Source organism: Mustela erminea, chromosome 2, assembly GCF_009829155.1.
Source record: "Mustela erminea isolate mMusErm1 chromosome 2, mMusErm1.Pri, whole genome shotgun sequence".
Lineage (NCBI taxonomy): Eukaryota > Metazoa > Chordata > Mammalia > Carnivora > Mustelidae > Mustela > Mustela erminea.
The window spans coordinates 73,266,988-73,286,484 of NC_045615.1; the positions used below are offsets into that span (position 1 = coordinate 73,266,988).

General features: G+C 35.1%; 1 pseudogene; it reads right to left on the minus strand.

The window, feature by feature from the left end:
• Positions 1–332: 332 nt before the first annotated feature.
• Positions 333–4,307, minus strand: LOC116582245 (annotated as a pseudogene).
• Between the last annotated feature and the right edge of the window lie 15,190 nt (positions 4,308–19,497).

A 19,497-nucleotide genomic window follows, 5' to 3' on the forward strand; every position in this document is an offset into this window, starting at 1 on the left:
AAATGTTTGATATACTACTTATTTTAAACATAATTTAGTTACTTCTAAAATATTAGCCAAGGTGATACCTGAAGTATTGCCCTTAGATCTATGATTTTATAATCTTCAACAATCTGTAGAATATACCAGAGTGACCTAATTATCTGGGATTAAAGAATCCTACATTAATTATAAAAATTCAATCTATAACACTAATAAGCTCATTAAAGCCGGCATTTACAAATAAAATTCCATTAGACAATTGTGATTCCAGGATTATAAAATACACGGATAATTAGTTCTTTATAAAACTTTTTAATCATTAGAGAATTTTTTTTTAATGTAGCATAATGTCAAATCTTCTTATTGTTGAATGCTACACCACTCTTGATATCATCTATGATGTCGTCATGGTGGCGGCCATCAACATTGCCAGGCAGTCCCTCCATCTCTTTAATGGTTCCAGAGAGCCCTCTGGCTAAAGACAAGTGCTGCATCTATTGGGCAATGTGACAGTTTCATCAAAAGTAATATTTCCATTGTGCTTAATGTTTCTCTGCTTCTCTTTGTCTCTTGGCAATTCCTTGAAAGCGTTAATAATCGGGCCAGAAGCAGAAGGTACCACTTAAATCTGGGCCTGTCTGTTCTGACTGGTCAGTTTCACTGCAATCCTCAGCTCCTTCCCATTACCGGTTCCCTGGGTGATGTCATCACAAACTTTTTTTGGAGACAGGCTCAGGGGGCTGATCCTCAGGGCCAAGGCAGATGTGCATTGACTTCCCAACCCCATGCACCTCAGGTATAGCACTCTGGTCCTTTTAGGGTGGAATTTAAGCAACATGGTGGAGTTAAATGGAATTGGATGAACCTGAATTCTGGAGGACAAAACAGAGCTGTACCTGGACCTTCTCTAAGTCAGAGACAAAAGACTTAGTATCAGATAATTTCCGAATGCAAGTTAATACTGGTGAGTAGTTGCTATCCACAAATATATTACTTTTTATCCCTAATACAAAAATAGCTATATAAAAATGATATTTGCAAGACATATATTATCTACAAAATGTTTAATAAGACCTCTTACCAAACTAACTCTTACAGGCAACTAGAAGAGGACATGTCAGAGGTTACTCCCAGGCTAAAAGTAATTATAACTCAGCAAACACATGGACTGAATTCAAATTTCAGCTCCCCTCATTCCTAGGGCAAGTTATATATAGGATTCAATTTTCTTATTCCCAATTGAGGATAATAATAATACCTTCCTCCTGTGGGTGTTGTAAAGTTTAAATGAATGCATACAGTGCTTGACAGTACAAACCGCAATAAATGTTATTACTGTTGTTACTATTTTCAGTGGAATCAAATTTTTAAAAATTACAATGGAGGCATTATATGAGGTAATAACTCTTAACTTTTGTAATTATATTGAATGTCAGACCTGAATCTTAGTTTAGTGATGCATAGTAATTCTATTATTTCCACTGAGGACTCCAATTTTAAGTATACAACATTGGTTGTATCCTTCCATTATTAAACACAAATGTTTGCATTTAAATAATATAAAAAAGAAACAAAGAATGAAATATTTTATCTATATATCAAATTTATTAGAGTTTCTGGAGGAGTGTTTCTCAGGTTCCCAGGCTAAGACTAGATTGGTCAATTCAAACCAATAATAAAGTGCCTTGCTCACTTTTTAATTGGATTTTTAATGAGTTATAATTCTTTATATGTTTTTGATAGTAGTCCTTTATCAGGTGTATGGTTTGCAAATATTTCCTTCTATTCTATGAGCTACCCTTTATTCTATTGGTTGTGTCCTTTGATTCACAAAGATTTTTAATTTTATTATGGTACAATTTAATTTTTGTTTTGTTGCCCATACTTCAGCTGACATTTCCAAGAAATCATTGCCAAACCAAATGCTAGTTCTTACATTTATCTTCAATGAATTTCAGATAATTTTTTTAAATCTGTTTCAAGAGTCTAAGTTCATTTCTTTGCCTGTGGACATCCAGTTTTCTTACAATCATTTGTTTAAAACATCTTTCATCAATATATGGACTTGAAACCCTTGTAAAAAATCATTCTCCCATACATGTGAGGGTTTATTTCTCAGCTCTCTATTCTATTCTAATGGTGTATAGCTCTGTGTTTCGTGTCAGTAATACTACAAAAATATGGAAATCAAAATAGTCCAAGTTTTGGAGCCAGGAAGTGTTAAGATTTCCAACTTCCTTAAGATTCCATATGAATTTGAAAAGGGCCTTCTATTTCTTTTTTTTTTTTATAAGATGTTATTTATTTGAAAGAGACATAGCAATAGAGGGAACACAAGCAGGAAGAGTGGGAGAGGGAGAAAGCAGGTTTCCTGCCCAGCAGGAGCCTGATGTGGAACTCAATCCCAGGACCCTGGGGTCATGACCTGAGCTGAAGGCCAACACTTAATGACTGAGTCACCCAGGCACCCTGGATTTCTATTTCCTCAAAGAAACATCATTAGGATTTGTAAGGATTTTGTTAAATTAACGTATGTTAAGTAGAGCCCTGGTAGGGTGTCAGATGATGAGTATAGCTCAACAAAGACCACAGAAGAAAGTGAAATAGAGAAGTTTATTACTCACAGGTCCTGGAAGAGGTACAAAGCAAGTCCTGAGGGGTCACATGAGAAATTAAAGGTTGAGTGCTGGGACAGGACCTAGGGAATATGATTTTATTAGCATTCACAGGGAGAGTGTTTCTAGGATTTCCTGGACTAAAACCGCATTGGTCAATTCAAACCAAAAATAATGGCAAGTTGGTAAACTCAGTTGTGCGGGGGTGGGGGGTGGAAGAAGGTGGTCTTATTTTAAGGGGCACACAGGGAGAAGGAGCTGAGAGTCAGGAGACATCACCAGAAGTGTTGAGGGAGTCATATCAGGGACTTAAACTTTATTGTTTAAGACTTGTTGGAGGCCATGGCATGGCTGGAGTCGAGGACCAAACCAGGCCCTGATTTGTGTCTCCTTCAAAGTCCGGACACCTTGACAAGGTTAAGCACGGGAATGTTGAGTGCACTGAGAAAGGGTCTGTGCTATGTGTCATGCGCTCGCCTATGTGACTTCCCACACACTCTCCCTGCAGTAGGGAACAATGTGGCCAGAGTCCTGAGTTCTTAGTTAATCCTTGTTGTTCTGTACCTCCCATGATCCACTCCCTGCTTGATTGTCTTGCTAATGGTTTTAGCCTAAACTACCTGGGCTCAGAGGTTTGCTTGTAGTTAATGTAAACTTGTTATAGGAACTTGAGGTCATCTGACTAGGTACTGATGTAATGCTCCTCCTATTCTGGTTTGCCTTATAAATGCTTGTAAGACGTGGAATAAATTTGGCACTGTTGGACATCATCTTCAGTGTCCCTCCTGCCCCCATCTCTGTGTCTCTTAACTTTTTTTCATCATCCTCTTAGCCCCCACGGTTACCCTGGTCGATTCGTCGTGCTGGCCGCAACAAAGACTAACTCTCTAGGGGTGCCTGGGTGGCTCAGTGGGTTAAAGCCTCTGCATTCGGCCCAGGTCATGATCCCAGGGTCCTGGGATGAAGCCCCACATCGGGCTCTCTGCTAGGCAGGAGCCTGCTTCCCTTCCTCTCTCTCTGCCTACTTGTGATCTCTCTCTGTCAAATAAAGAAATAAAATATTAAAAAAAAAAAAAGACTAACTCTCTGGGCTTTTATCTAGGGCATGGACTTGGGAGGTGGGCTAGTATCAGTTCAACTAGCCACTTAGCAAACAAATTGGATTCTGAGGAAGCAAAATTATGGAATAGTTTAAACTCCAAACATCATTTTGATAGGAATTTCATTGACTCTGAAGATTCCTTTGCATAATATTGACATCTTGACAATTGTCTTTATCCATTAAAACAGGGTGTCTTTCCACTTATTTGTGTCATCTTTAACTTCTTTCAGCTTTATTTTGTAGGATTTCAATGTACAAGTCTTTTCAGCTCCTTGGTTAAGCTTATTCCTAAGCATTTATTCTTTTTGATATTGTTGTAAATAAAATTGTTTAATTTCCTATTTGGACTGTTCACTAGTATATAAAATGAAGGATGGTATGTTTTGTATCCTTTAACTTTGCTGAATTTGTTTATCAGTTCTAGAATTTTTGTTTTTGTTTTTGTTTTTTGATTCTTTAAGATTTCCTACATACAAGATCATGTTATCTCCAAACAGAGATAAATTTATTTCTTCTTTTCCAATCCAGCTGACATTTCTTTTTCTTGCTTAATTGGTCTAGTAAAAACTTCCAACGTTATCTTCAATAGAAGTGGTGAAAGTGGGCATCATGTCTTGTATCTGATCTTAAAGGAAAAGCTTTCAGTCTCACTAATGAGTTTAATACCAACTGTAGGTTTTTCTTCTATAGACTATCATGTTGTAGTACATTCCTTCTATTCCTGGTTTGTTGAGGGCTTTTATCATGAACGTGTGTTAAACTAATATGATTTTAAAGGCGTTATTAATTGCAAAATTGATCCTAAGTTTATTTAAAAAGTTATGTCATTTATTTCTCTAGAAGAATTCAGAGTAAAACTTGCTACATTTACTTATACTGCAAAAAATGATAAGAAATATGTTTTTAGACAATATTCAGGCAAGGAATATTTAAAAATTGAAAAGTCTGAGAAAATTGAAAGTTGACAAGTAGGAATAGGAATGTCAACTTCCTAGGTACTGTATTCATAATACAGATTTATTATGTGCAGATAAGATATTTAATTCTCTTAAATGTATACATTCATATCATAGATTCCATGTATTCTATATATCAAAATAACACAGCATCTATGAACATGAAATGGATTTTATATTTAATACTTTCCTTTAAGTGTCAATATTTACTAATAACATTTAAATATAAATTCAGGTGTTAGTCTTATTAAGTAACTATTTAACAACTTTGGGTATTTTATTTAATTCACTTTATATGACAGATTATCTTGTAAAAATATTTTATTTGACTGAAATGTATATTTATGAATCTTGGAACACTGCATCAAACACTAATGATCTATTTTATGGTGACTAACATAACATAATAAAAAATAAAAATAAATAAATAAAATCTACATTTATGGACTACAAATCATTATCAGAAAGGTACTGGATTTTTTTTTTTTTTTTTGTCTAATAGCAATTGATATTACTAGTCAGTATTTCAAATAAAAAAAACTGTTTTTTTTTTTTCTAAAAAGTATTAAAATCGAACAGACTCACTTTCTCTAATTACTGTAGTGGCTGAAACAAAGACTGTCAGATATATTGCTTAATACAGAGCAAATGACAATATTCTTTAAACATAACTTTTCTAGCTCTAGCAAGATTTCAAGAATTGGCAGTTTTATACTTAAATATCTTTATGTGATGAAATCAATGGTATTTAATAGGCAAAGAAATATGTGTGTATAGGTTAAGGAGGGGCTGTATGAAGGAAAGACAAAGTCATGACAGAAATGATCCTAACACATTTGATACCTTGGATGATGGAAATTTACCCAGTAATAATTAAAAAAACAAAAGTTCAAAACCAAAATAAGTTTAGCGATTTTAAAGTAATATCATAAGCAATACATAATTTACATTTAGGATTATTTGACTGATATATTTTTAACATTTTAAAATCTAAAAATAATTTCAATTTACGAAATATAAAATTACTGCTACTAGGCACTGGTCAAAATGTGTCAATCAGTTAAGATGTAGCACCTGGGTGAGCTTTCTATTAGCCTATAACTATGCCTTAATATCACTGATAGGAAATAATTAGTTTAGAGATTTTCCTTTCTAAAGAAAAGAAGGAAGATCTTTACTAAATGCTAAAAATCAACTAAAGTGATGGCAGTTATGATAGGCACTTAAAATAAGAGAAAGCAAATGCCAGATGATTTATACTGATAATCACCAAATATGTGGCACCACTGAAAACTTTTTTAAAAATTTTATTAACATATGGATTATTAGCCCCAGGGGTACAGGTCTGTGAATCATCACTTCACAGCACTCACCATAACACATACCCTCCCCAATGTCCATAACCCAACCACCCTCTCCATACCCCTCTATTCCAGCAACCCTAAGCTTGTTTTGTGAGATTAAGAGTCTCTTATGGTTTCTCATCCTCTCCATTCCGTCTTGTTTCATTTTTTCCTTCTCTACCCCCCAAACCCCTCATTCTGCCTCTCAAATTTCTCATATCAGGGAGATCATATGATAATTGTCTTTCTGTAATTGACTTATTTCGTTGAGCATAATATACTCTAGTTCCATCCACATCATTGCAAATGACTAGATTTCATTTCTTTTGATGGCTGCATAGTATTCCATAATTATGGAATTATACCACCTCTTCTTTATCTAATCATCTGTTGGTGGGCATCTAGGTTCTTTCCATAGCTTGGCTATTGTGGACATTGCTGCTATCAACATTCGGGTGCACAGGCCCCTTCAGATCACTACAATTGTATCTTTAGGGTAAATATCCAGTAGAGCCAAATGCTGGGTCATAGGATGGCTCTATTTTCAACTTTCTGAGGAACCTCCATGCTGTTTTCCAGAGTAGCTGCTCCTGCTTTCATTCCCACCAATAGCATAAGAGGGTTCCCCTTTCTCTGCATCCTTGCTAGCATCTGTCATTTCCTGACTCATTAATTTTAACCATTCTGACTGGTGTGAGGTAGTATCTCATTGTGGATTTGATTTGTATTTCCCTGATGCTGAGTGATGTGGAATACTTTTTCCTGTGTCTGTTGGCCATCTGTAAGTCTTCTTTGCAGAAATGTCTGTTCATGTCCTCTGCCCATTTTTTGATTGGGTTATTGTTCTTTGGGTGTTGAGCTTGATAAGTTCTTTATAGATTTTGGATACTAACCCTTTATCAGATATGTCATTTGCAAACATCTTCTCCCAATCTGTCAGTTGTCTTTTAGTTTGATTGACTGTTTCTTTGCTGTGCAAAAGTGTTTGATCTTGATGAAATCCCAATAATTCATTTTTGCTCTTGTTTCCCTTGCCTTTGGTAATGTTCCTAGGAAGAGGTTCCTTCAGCTGAGGTCCAAGAGGTTGCTGCCTGTGTTCTCCTCAAGGAATTTGATGAATTCCTTTCTCACATCAAGGTTTTTCATCCATTTGGAGTCTATTTTTTGTGCGTGGTATAAGGAAATGGTCCAGTTTCATTTTTGTGCATGTGGCTGACCAATTTTCCCAACATTATTTGTTGAAGATAATTTTTTTTTTCCCCCCATTGGACATTCTTTCTTGCTTTGTCGAGGATTAGTTGACCATAGAGTTGAGGATCTATTTCTGGGCTCCCTATTTTGTTCCATTGATCTATATGTCTGTTTTTGTGCCAATATCATACTGTCTTGATGATGACAGCTTTGCAATAGAGCTTAAAGTCTGGACTTGTGATACCACCAAATTTGGCTTTCTTTTTCAACATTCCTCTGGCTATTCGAGCTTTCCTTTTTCCATATAGATTTTAGGATGGTTTATTCCATTTCTTTGAAAAAAAATTGATTTTTTTTTTAAGATTTTATTTATTTGACAGAGATCACAAGTAGGCAGAGAGGCAGGTGGGGGAAGGGGTAAGTAGGCTCCCTGCTGAGCAGAGAGCCTGATGCGGGCCTCGAAACCATCCTGGGATCATGACCTGAGTCGAAGGCAGAGGCTTTAACACACCGAGCCACCCAGGTGCCCCAATTGATGGTATTTTGATAGGAATTGCATTAACTGTGTAGATTGCTTTAGGTAGCATAGGCATTTTCACAATATATGTTCTTCCAATCCATGAGCATGGAACTTTTTTCCATTTCTTTGTGTCTTTCTCAATTCCTTTCATGAGTACTTTATAGTTTTCTGAGTATAGATTCTTTGCCTCTTTGGTTAGGTTTATTCCTAGGTATCTTATGGTTTTGGGTGTGATTGTAAATGGGATCGACTCCCTAATTTCTCCTTCTTCTCTCTTGCTGTTGGTGCATAGAAATGCAACTGTTTTCTGTGCATTGATTTTATATCCTGACACTTTACTGTATTCCTGTATGAGTTCTAACAGTTTTGGAGTGGAGTCTTTAGGGTTTTCCACATAAAGTATCATATCATCTGCTAAGAGTGAAGTTTGACTTCTTTGTCAATTTGGATGCATTTAATTTCTTTTTTTGCCTGATTGCTGGGGTTAAGACTTCTGGTACTGTGTTGAATAGCAATGGTGATAATGGACATCCCTGCCATGTACCTGACCTTAGTGGAAAAGCTCTCAGTTTTTCTCCATTGAGAATGATATTTGTTGTGGGTATTTCATAGACAGCTTTAATTATATTGAGGTATGTACCCTCTATCCCTACACTTTGAAGAGTTTTGATCAAGAAAGGATATTGTACTTTGTCAAGTGCTTTTTCAGCATCTATTGAGAGTATCATATGATTCTTGTTCTTTCTTTTATTAATATACTGTATCACATTGATTGATTTGCAGATGTTGAAACAGCCTTGCAGCACAAGAGTAAATCCCACTTAATCATGGTGAATAATCCTTTTAATGTACTGTTGGATCCTATTGGCTAGTATTTTGGTGAGAATTTTTGCACTCATGTTCATCAAGGATATTGGTCTATAATTCTCCTTTTTGATGGGGTCTTTGTCTTGTTTTGGGATCAAGGTAATGCTGGCCTCATAAAATGAGTTTGGAAGTTTTCCTTCCATTTCTACTTTTTGGAACAGTTTCAGGAGACTAGGAATTAATTCTTCTTTAAATGTTTGGTAGAATTCCCATTGGAAGGCATCTGGCCCTGGGTTCTTGTTTGTTGGGAGATTTTTAATGACTGCTTCAGTCTTGTTACTGCTTATGTGTCTGTTCAGGTTTTCTATTTCTTCCTGGTTCAGTTGTGGCAGTTTATACATCTCTAGGAATGCATCCATTTTTTCCAGATTGTCAAATTTCCTGGCTTATAGTTGCTCATAATATGTTCTTATAATTATTTGTATTTCTTTGGTGTTGACTGTGATCTCTCCTCTTTCATTCATGATTTTATTTATTTGGGTCCTTTCTCTTTTCTTTTTAATATGTCTGGCCAGGGGTTTATCAATCTTATTAATTCTTTCAAAGAACCAGCTCCTAGTTTTGTTGATTCGTTCTACTGTTTTTGTTGTTGTTGTTGTTTGTTTTGTTTTTTTTCTTTTTGTTCCTTTGTTTCTATTTTATTGATTTCTACTCTGATCTTTAGTATTTCTCTTCTCCTGCTGGGTTTAGGGTTTCTTTGCTGTTCTTTCTCCAGCCCCTTTAGGTGTTGGGTTAGGTTGTGTAAGATCTTTCTTGTTTCTTGAGAAAGGCTTGTCTGCTGTATCTTTTCCTCTCAGGGCTGCCTTTGCTGTGTCCCACAGATTTTGAACAGTTGTGTTTTCATTATCATTTGCTTCCATAAGAATTTTCAGTTCTTCTTTAATTTCCTGGTTGACCCATTCATTCTTTAGTAGGATGCTCTTTAGCCTCCATGTGTTTGGGTTCTTTCCAAATTTCCTCTTGTGATTGAGTTCTAGCTTCAGAGAACTGTGGTCTGAAAATATGCAATGAGTGATTCCAATCTTTTGGTACCAGTTGAGACCTGATTTATGACCCAGCATGTGATCTATTCTGGAGAATGTTCCATGTGCACTAGAAAAGAATGTGTATTCTGTTCCTTTGGATGGAATGTTCTGAATATATCTGTGATGTCCATCAGGTCCAGTGTGTCATTGAAGGCCTTTATTTCCTTGTTGATCTTTTGCTTGGATGATCCATTTCAGTGAGGGGGCTGTTGAAGTCACCTACTATTATTGTATTATTGTTGATGTGTTTCTTTGATTTTGTTCTTAATTGGTTTATATAGTTGGCTGTTCCCATGTTAGGGGCATAGATACTTAAAATTGTTAGATCTTCTTGTTGGACAGACCCTTTGAGTATGATATAGTGTCCTACCTCATCTCTTATTATAGTTTTTGGCTTAAAATCTAATTGATCTAAGGATTGCCAACCCAGCTTTCTTCCGATGTCCTTTAGCATGGTAAATTGTTTTCCACCCCCTCACTTTAAATCTGGAGGCGTCTTTGGGTCTAAAATACGTTTCTTGTGCCAGCATATTGATTTTTTTTTTTTTAAATCCATTCTGATACCCTGTGTCTTTGGTTTGGTCACTTAGCCCATTTACGTTCAGGATAACTATTGAGAAATATGAATTTAGTGCCACTGTATTGCCTGTAAGGTGACTGTAACTGTATATGGTCTCTGTCTTCCTTTCTTCTCTACTACTTTTAGGCTCTCTCTTTTCTTAGAGGACCTTTCAATATTTCCTGTAGGGCTAGTTTGGTGTTTACAAACTCTTTTAGTTTTTGTTTGTCTTGGGAGCTTTTTATCTCTCCTATTTTCAGTGATAGCCTGGCTGGATATAGTATTCTTGGCTGCATGTTTTTCTCATTTAGTGCTCTAAATATATCATGCCAGTTCTTTCTGGCCTGCCAGCTCTCTGTGGAAAAGTCTGCTGCCAATCTAATATTTTTACCATTGTATGTTATAGACTTCTTATCCTGGGCTGCTTTCAGGATTTCCTCTTTGTCGCTAAGACTTGTAAATTTTACTATTAGATGACAGGTTGTGGACACATTCTTATTGATTTTGATGGGGGTTCTTTCCATCTCCTGGATTTTGATGCGTGTTCCTTTTGCCATATTAGGGTAATTCTCTCCAATAATTCTCTCCAATATACCTTCTGCTCCCCTCTCTCTTTCTTCTTCTTCTGGAATCCCAATTATTCTAATGCTGTTTTGTCTTGTGGTATCACTTATCTCTAAAATTCTCCCCTCATAATCCAGTAGTTGTTTGTCTCTCTCAGCTTCTTTATTCTCTGTCATTTGGTCTTCTAATTCTTTCTTCTGCCTCATTTATCCTAGCAGTAAGAGCTTCCATTTTTTATTGTACCTCATTAATAGCTTTTTTTATTTCAACCTGGTTAGATTTTAGTTCTTTTATTTCTCCAGAAAGGGCTTTTATTTCTCCAGACAGTATTTCTCTAATATCTTCCATGCCTTTTTCAAGCCCACCTAGTACCATGAGAATCATCATTCTGAACTCTAGATCTGATATATTACCAATGTCCATATTGATTAGGTCCCTAGCCTTCAGTACTGCTTCTTGTTCTATTTTTTTTTTTTCTTTTTGGTGTGGTGAGTTTTTCTGCCTTGTCATTTTATCCAGATAAGAATATATGAAGGAGCGAATAAAATACTAAAAATGTGGCAAAGACCCCAGGAAAATGTGTTTTAATCAAATCAGAAGAGACCCCAAATCATGGGTGGGAGAAAGGGGGTAAAAAGTTCAGGAAAAAAAATTAAGAAAAGAAAACAAATAAAGAAAAAATAAAAAAAGAAAAACAATATATATATATATATATATTATATTTTTTATATATATATATTTTTACCATTGTATGTTATAGACTTCTTATCCTGGGCTGCTTTCAGGATTTCCTCTTTGTCGCTAAGACTTGTAAATTTTATATATATATATATGACTGGTGACTAGAACAGGGTCACCCACTTAATTTTGGGCGTATTTTGGTCTCTTAGAAGAAACTACCTTCCAAAATTTTAAAGAATAAAAATCATACATAAGGGTAAACATAATGAAGGGATGGAATATGACTTTAGAAATGAATTTTTTTAAAAAATTCTAAAAAAGGAGTTGATAAGTTGGTTGGGAAAAGAAAGAAAAAGAAAGTGGAGAGAATTTGCTTAGGCTGGAGACTAGAACAAAGTGCTGTGCTAGATTTAGGGTATATTTTGATCTATTAGAAGAAGTTGTATCTCAAAATTTTTTAGAAGTAAAAACCCCATGTGTATACAAAAAGTAAAGTTAGATACACTGATTGATAAAATATGACTATAATAATAAAGTTTCAAAAAGATTTTTTTAATGAAAGGATATTTAAGATAAACATTAAAAGAGGAAAGAGTAAAGTTGCAAAAACTATAATAAGAAAAAAATAAAATGAAAAAATTAATTAGCTTTGCAAGACTAAAGATTCATGGGGAGAAAGCCATGAATTCCATGCTTTGCTTTCTCCTCCTCTGGAATTCTGCTGTTTCCTTGTTGATTGAGCTTGGTCTTGGCTGGACTTCTTGCTGATCTTCTGGGGGAGGGGCATGTTGTAGTGATTCTGAAGTGTCTTTGCCCCGAGGTCGAATTGCACCACCCTTGCCAGGGGCCGGGCTAAGTAATCTGCTCTCATTACTTCTCGGGAGCTTTTGTTCCCTGATCACTTTCCATAGAGTTCTGGAGGATTGGAATGAAAATGGCGGCCTCCCAATCCCCTTCCCAGAGGAGTGGAGAGCTCAGGGCCCCACTCCTCAGTGCACCCTCAGAAAAAAGTGCTCAATCACTCCCATCTCCCTGGCCTCTGGCTGCACTCTGAGCCCACCTAGCCTGTTACCTAGCATCTCTGTCTCTGGCACACAGCTCTGCCTGGAGTGGCTGAACCCCACAGATCCCAGAGGTCTTCTGGGGGGGGCTTCTCCCTGGATCCTATGGGGTACCCACTCATAGAGCAGTGACCTGTGCCATGGGTTATGGCTCAAGGTAACCTCAAGTTGAGAGCTCACTCCTCAGCTCCGTCTCTCTAGCTGGCTTCCCTTCTCTAATACCTGTGAGCTCTGTGACACTCAGACACCCCCAATCCTTCTATGACCCCACGGGACCTAAGGCCATGCTGTCCCCATGTGGGCTTCACCCTGGTTTAGCCTATGGAGTGATGTCCCTCAGTGGAGCAGACTTTTAAAAGTTCTGATTTTGTGTTCCATTGCTTTACCACTAGCCAGGAGATCTCCCCCTCCACCTCGCAGCAGTCTACTTTCCTCTCACTTTGGATTCACTTCTCTGCTGGTCCGACCTTCAGAAAGTGGTCGATTTTCTGTTTCTAGAATTGTTGCTCTTCTCTTTGATCTCCCGTTGGATTTGTAGGTGTTTGAAATAGTTTGATAAGCTATCTAGCGGATCTCCTGCTACCTGATGTCTTCTCAGCCTGCTACTTCTCTGCCATCTTGACTCCTCCTTCTCTTACTTTTCTTTTTTTTTTTTTAAGATTTTTATTTATTTATTTGACAGACATAGATCACAAGTAGGCAGAGAGGCAGGCAGAGGGAGGGGAAGGGAAACAGGCTCCCCTCTGAGCAGAGAGCCCAATGTGGGTCTCAATCCCAGGACCCTGGGATCATGACCTGAGCTGAAGGCAGAGGCTTTAATCCACTGAGCCACCCAAGTGTCCCTTCTGTTACTTTTCTACATCACTTATTTTCCTCTTTTCTGAATCATTCCCATTAGCATATAAATACATGTTGGTTCTACCATTTTAATAAAACTTACCTGATTCCATTTATCTTCTAGATGCCACTTCTTTTCTCCCTGCTCCTCTCAATTAAAAATTCTTGAAAGAACTGGCTCTACATGATGTCTGCAATGCTTCTTTTTACATACTCTTGTCTAATCCAGCTTTATCTACATGGTTTCACCAAAACTGTTCTTGACAAGTTCTTCTAAGAACTTATATGCCAAATAAGTCAACCCACTCATTCTATATATTTTCTGCATTTTACTTCTAGCACACCACACTGTTCTGTTCCTCCCCAACCTGTTGTAATTGTAAAATCCCATGGTTCAGTACTCATTCTTTCTTCTCTTTTTTAACCCTTTCCTCTGGGGATTTCATCCTGCCTTAAATATCATCTATATGTTGATTTCCCCAAAGTTATATCTTCAAGCCCTGGCCTATCACCTGACTTCTAAAGCTTTATACCACAAAACATGTTCAGCATAGAAACTCTGAGGTACAATTAACATCTCAAAATTAATGTGTCTAAAGCTGAATTTCTTATGTTACACTATTCTGACCTCAAACTCACTCAATCTGTAGATTTCCCCTTCATAGCCAGTGATAACTTTACCCTCCCAGTTGCTCAGTTGCAAAACTTGAAACCATTCTGTATAATGCTCTTCCTTCCAACACATATATGAACTGTTTTCAAGGTACACAAATCACCTCAACTGTGATATCTTAGCCTATATTATATGGATTTATGTCAATAGTTCTGTAACTGGTGTTTCACATTCCACCCTATTCTCCACACTCATAACAAAACTATTCTCATAAAATTCAAATCATTCCAGATATCTGTTCCAAATTTTCCAGTGGTTTCCTGTTTCCCTCAGAACAAAGACCAAATCCACTTGACTGAATACTATCTACCTTTAATTCCTCTCTAACCTTACCTCCTTCTTCTCTTCCAGAGTCCCTCTACTATAACAACACTGATTCTGCTTATCCTAAAACACCCCAGATATTAGCCCACCCTATAATCTTTGCTCTGTTTCCTCCACCTGGAATGCTCTTCTTCTGTATAACCAACCTTTCCTCCAGCTTAACCTCCTTGACCTTTTTACTCAAATACCACTTTCTTAATGATGTCAATACAATTAACTTGGATTTTACTTTCTCAACTCACTTGATGTTATTTACCCCAATTTTTCCATAACATTTATAACCTTATAGTTTTTTATGTAACAAATAATTTTATAATTATTATGTACTGTATTATTTATTACAACACTATTTTTACTCTCTGCCTTTCCAGAATGTTGAATACAGAGATCATTTGAAGTTTTTTTTCACTAAGATTCAAAGTGCACAGAAAAGTGCTTGCACATTCATAAATAATTACCAAACATATGAATAAGTAAATAACTGAATTTATATAATATGGAAAGGTATTTACCTGCTACATTATAAAGCATATACAAACATGCATATAATAAGGAGATAAAAAATAAGTACCTGTATTTTAACTTTATAACACAGTAGGCCGTTGTGAATGCCTGTGGGGTTTTTGTTGGTGGTGGTGGTCATGAGGTAATATTTATAAAGAAAGGTAAATAGAATAATTTTTTTAAAGATTTTATTTACTTATTTAACAGAGAGACACAGCAAGAGAGGGAACACAAGCAGAAGGAGTGGGAGAGGGAGAAGCAGGTCTCCCGCTGAGCAGGGAGCCCAATGTGGGGCTCAATCCCAGAACCCTGGAATCATGACCTGAGCCAAAGGCAGACTTTTAACTGACTGAGTCACCCAGGTGCCCCTAAAATTTTTAATTTTAAATATTTTAACATTGTGGTGTCAAGTTAAACTGAGCTTGGCATACTTCTATTTAATAATTTTTATATTTTGAATGATAAAATCAATGTATCATTAAGAAATACTACTAAGTATGAGATCAAGTAAAATGAACTATAGTAGTATATTAGATACTTAATGTAGTGCAAGAAATACACTGCCAATTATTAAAAATTAATGTCTTATTATTTGAAGAATAAAATGCAATGTAAATATTCTAGACTTTGAGCTAGATGGTATGGATTCTAAATCTAATTCTACCACTAAGTACATTAGAAAACAGAGTGGGGAAAAATATTTGTTTTCTCCACTTGAGATTCTTCACATATATAATTTGAGAGTTTGGTTACAGGGCCATTTAAGTTTCTTTCCAGCTTTGAGAATATATGACTTCCTCAAATAAAAAATAATAATTTTAAGTATTTTAAAATTTTGGGGGAGTTGATGAAATGTCCAAGTTATATGGAGTTTTTTATAGTAGTTTCCCAGATTTTTCTGCTTGAACTTTTAGATTTAATAGTTAGTGTGTTAAAAAAAAATGTTTAATTTTATAATTAAATTCACAACAGGGGAACCTGGGTGGCTCAGTTGGTTAAGTGTCTGTCTTTGGCTCAGGTCATGGTCCTAGGGTTCTGGGATCAAGTCCCACAACAGACTCCTTATTCAGTAGGGAGCCTGCTTCTCCATTTCCCTTCCCCCAACCCCACACTCTCTATAGCTCTCTCCCTCACAAACAAATAAAATTTTAATTTAAAATAAAAGATAGAACTATAGAGAATAAATTGATGCCTACCAGGGGAGGTGGGCGGGGAGGTTGGGTGAAATAAGTAATGGAGATATAAGAGAGTACTTGTTGTGATGAGCACCAGGTGATGGATGGAAATGTTGAATCACTATATTGTATACTTGAAACTAATATTATACTGTATATTAACTGGAATTTAAATAAAAACTATTTTTAGTGTCAATAAGCAACATATAGCATGTTTAATATTTACTTTATATTATGTTTAATATAGAAGCAAAACATTTCCCAATAGAATTGTCCTACTTTCTATACTGTTATATTTTTGTAGTTACTGAAATAGTAAAGGAAAATGGTGATGTTAAACAAAACTATCAATAGCTCTACAAGTGTAAGAGAAAACATGATTTTAAGAATAAATTAGTTAAGATTATAGTATACTTTTACATATGATCTCTAATCTGACTTAATTTTTATTGTATTCTAGAACAAGCTGCTTATGCTCACTCTAGATATAAAACAATGCTTAATACCACATCATAAGGCAGCTCACAGCATAAGCAAAGACATCTGTTAATAGTACCATTCATACTTAGGAACTGTGGTGCTCAAACGGTTTTGTTTTCAAAACATCGCCACCTAATTTATTTTTATAGCAAATGGGAGCCTCATTTTTCATGGTTTGGTAGTTGCATTCAAATATACCAATAATATACCAATAATTTCAAATGCAATCACTTCTATACTGCAATATTTGAGAACATTAGATGGAATTGTTAGTTCTGTTGATGGGTAGACAGCTTCTCCAACAGCAGTTTGCTTTAGTCTTTTCTTGCTATTTTTAAATTAATTTTAAAATAATATTTTAGCAAAATTTAGGAAGTTTGATTTTATGTAAGAATTAAATGTGACTTCCAAATGTACGAAAATAAAAAATTATAAACTTTTTTTCTTAGAGTTTTGGAAATGTGTCATTTATTTTCCTGTATTTTCAGTAGCTGAAAGCATTTTTACATAGGAAAATGAAAACATTAAAAAATTTATGATTAACATATGTCAAAAGAAATTATAAATAAGAGATCTATGAAAACAACAAATTCCTTTATAGAACAGGATAAAGATGCTGAGAAATTATAATACTCTGTATAAATTTAGCTTTTTCAAATAGAGTACTTCACATGCCACTTTTAAATCATATATTCAAAAGTAGTGATGGCAATTTGACACGTAGTTGTTTCTATTTGTCTCTGAATCAGAAAATATGAAATAAAATAGCCTTAAATCTAAATGTCTAAGTCATGATTTCCCAATAAAATATTTATGTTTGTCTAAGGAATTCTTTATTAAAGTTTGGTAAAATTTTATAGAACAAATCACTACGTTATTTTGCCTATGAAAATGCAGCAATAACAATATTATTTAATGATCCATTTAAGCCTTTGTATAAGACTTTAATGATTTTCAAAATGCTCCTAGATGTAAATAAATGAAACTTGATGAAAATTAAGTGGAACTAGCAGCTCTGCAAGAATCTATAACAATAAGACAATGATAGAAATAATAAACACATTTTGTCATGTCAGAAACAGCATGGTATGCTACATAAATGATGTAGGATAAACTTGCAAGTCTAGCAGACAATGACACAATCACTAATAATGGTAATATTTTTATTTTAAATGTAATATTATAAACATAAATTACAATTTATAATTATAATTTACAATTATAATTCACACTTTATGCTCCATTTTTTCCACACTATTCTATATACAGTAACACTTTATTCTCACAACTCTATCAAGAAAATGTTGTTATTATCTACTGTTAATGTATGGAGTTTCAGAAGGGAAATAACATAACACCACATAACTGATCCATGATGGAACCAGGACTTGTGTGCACTTGACAGTCACCACTGACTATCATTTTAATCGTAAAACAAAGAATCATATGTAGTGATTTTTTATAAATTTATTTTTACACAGATCATAAAGATGGATGGTAAATGAAAAACTGAGAAAACTCCCTCCTAACCTGCTGATCCCATGATCCCATGTCATTTCTTCAGAAGCACAGACATTGTAAGGCAGAGAATGTGTCTGAGACACATAGAGAATAAAGTCAAGGCAGACAGTGGCATGTATTGTTGCCATATTGAGCAAAAAGGGTGGTTTATCATATGAAATACATACTATTATTGGAAATTAGACCAGAGGGGAACATTAGTGTTCAGGTGTCGTCTAAAGTATCCATTCACCTGTGCTCCTCTAATGCCAGCACCCACAGAAAATCACAAACCAGTAGCTACATCCCCTTCTCCAACAGAGTCAGCAGAAACCCTGGCTGAAGATACTGCAAGAAACAAGAAACAACCTATCAGTTCAACATTGCACTCTTGTTCAACAAATGGGAATGGCAAGGGGACGGAGACTTCAACTGGCCTTCGGCAAAACAAACTCAAGTGCCTCTGGAACACAATCTTTGAATGTTCTGCATTAAGGGACTCTGTTGGAATCAGTATTTAGGCTGTGGTGCTGCTAATTTTTTTGGTTACTGTGATTATCAGAAAGTATTTATACATCAGAAACAAGCTGCAGCAACTATATATGGTCTCATATTAGGTCCTTAAGTTGGTGTTTTGCAAAGTGCAGCTCAAGTGTGCACCTAAGCAGCAATACCTGCTTTATTGAGGAGAATCTTTATAACATGGATTAAGACCCAGTGGTCCTCTACTGTTTTATGCCCATGACTGCAGAAAATAGTGATCAAATGTCACCTTATGAGACCCTTTTAAGCTCCAGGGTCATTTATCTGTGTCAGTTTTGTCTGGCATTCCAACATGTCAGTGACATTGCGTAGAATGACTGTAGCTCAAATCTATGTACTGTCAATAATATTAATGATATAGTCCTTTTTTTTTTTAATCCTAATGGACCCAATCTTTCTGGTCATTGCACAATTCTATTCAAAACATCAACACTTTGCAGGTAACACATATATTTTTAGAACCCATGAATCTTATATCCTTTAAAAAGAATACTTTCTGTGAGACAGGAAATGAACTATCTTTGTCTCTCATCAAGGAGAGAGGAATAATAATTAAAATAAACAAATCTTATTTTTCATAATTGTAATTTTTTCTCTTATAATTCTAAGCGTTACATTTCTTCAGTTTTCATTTATTAGAGACAATCCTTTTCATATTATCTGGCTATAGAGTGGTAATTCCAATAATATGGTACTTCTAAGCAGACTTTGGAAAGCAAAACACTGTAGAAATGGAAGGATTAAAATAAATTTCCAATAGTTTGTATTAATAGCATATCTATCATTAGTGCTCAGTAAATATTTTCTATATTGTTGCCTTTCTATGTTTCTTTTTTAATTTAAATAACTTTTTAATTATTTATTAATTATTTTTAATTATTATTTATTATTATATTATTATTTAATTATTATTAACTTTTAATTTAAATAATTTTAAATAACTTTTTTAATTTAAATAAATTTTTGACTATCACCTTGTATATAAAATTTTTCAA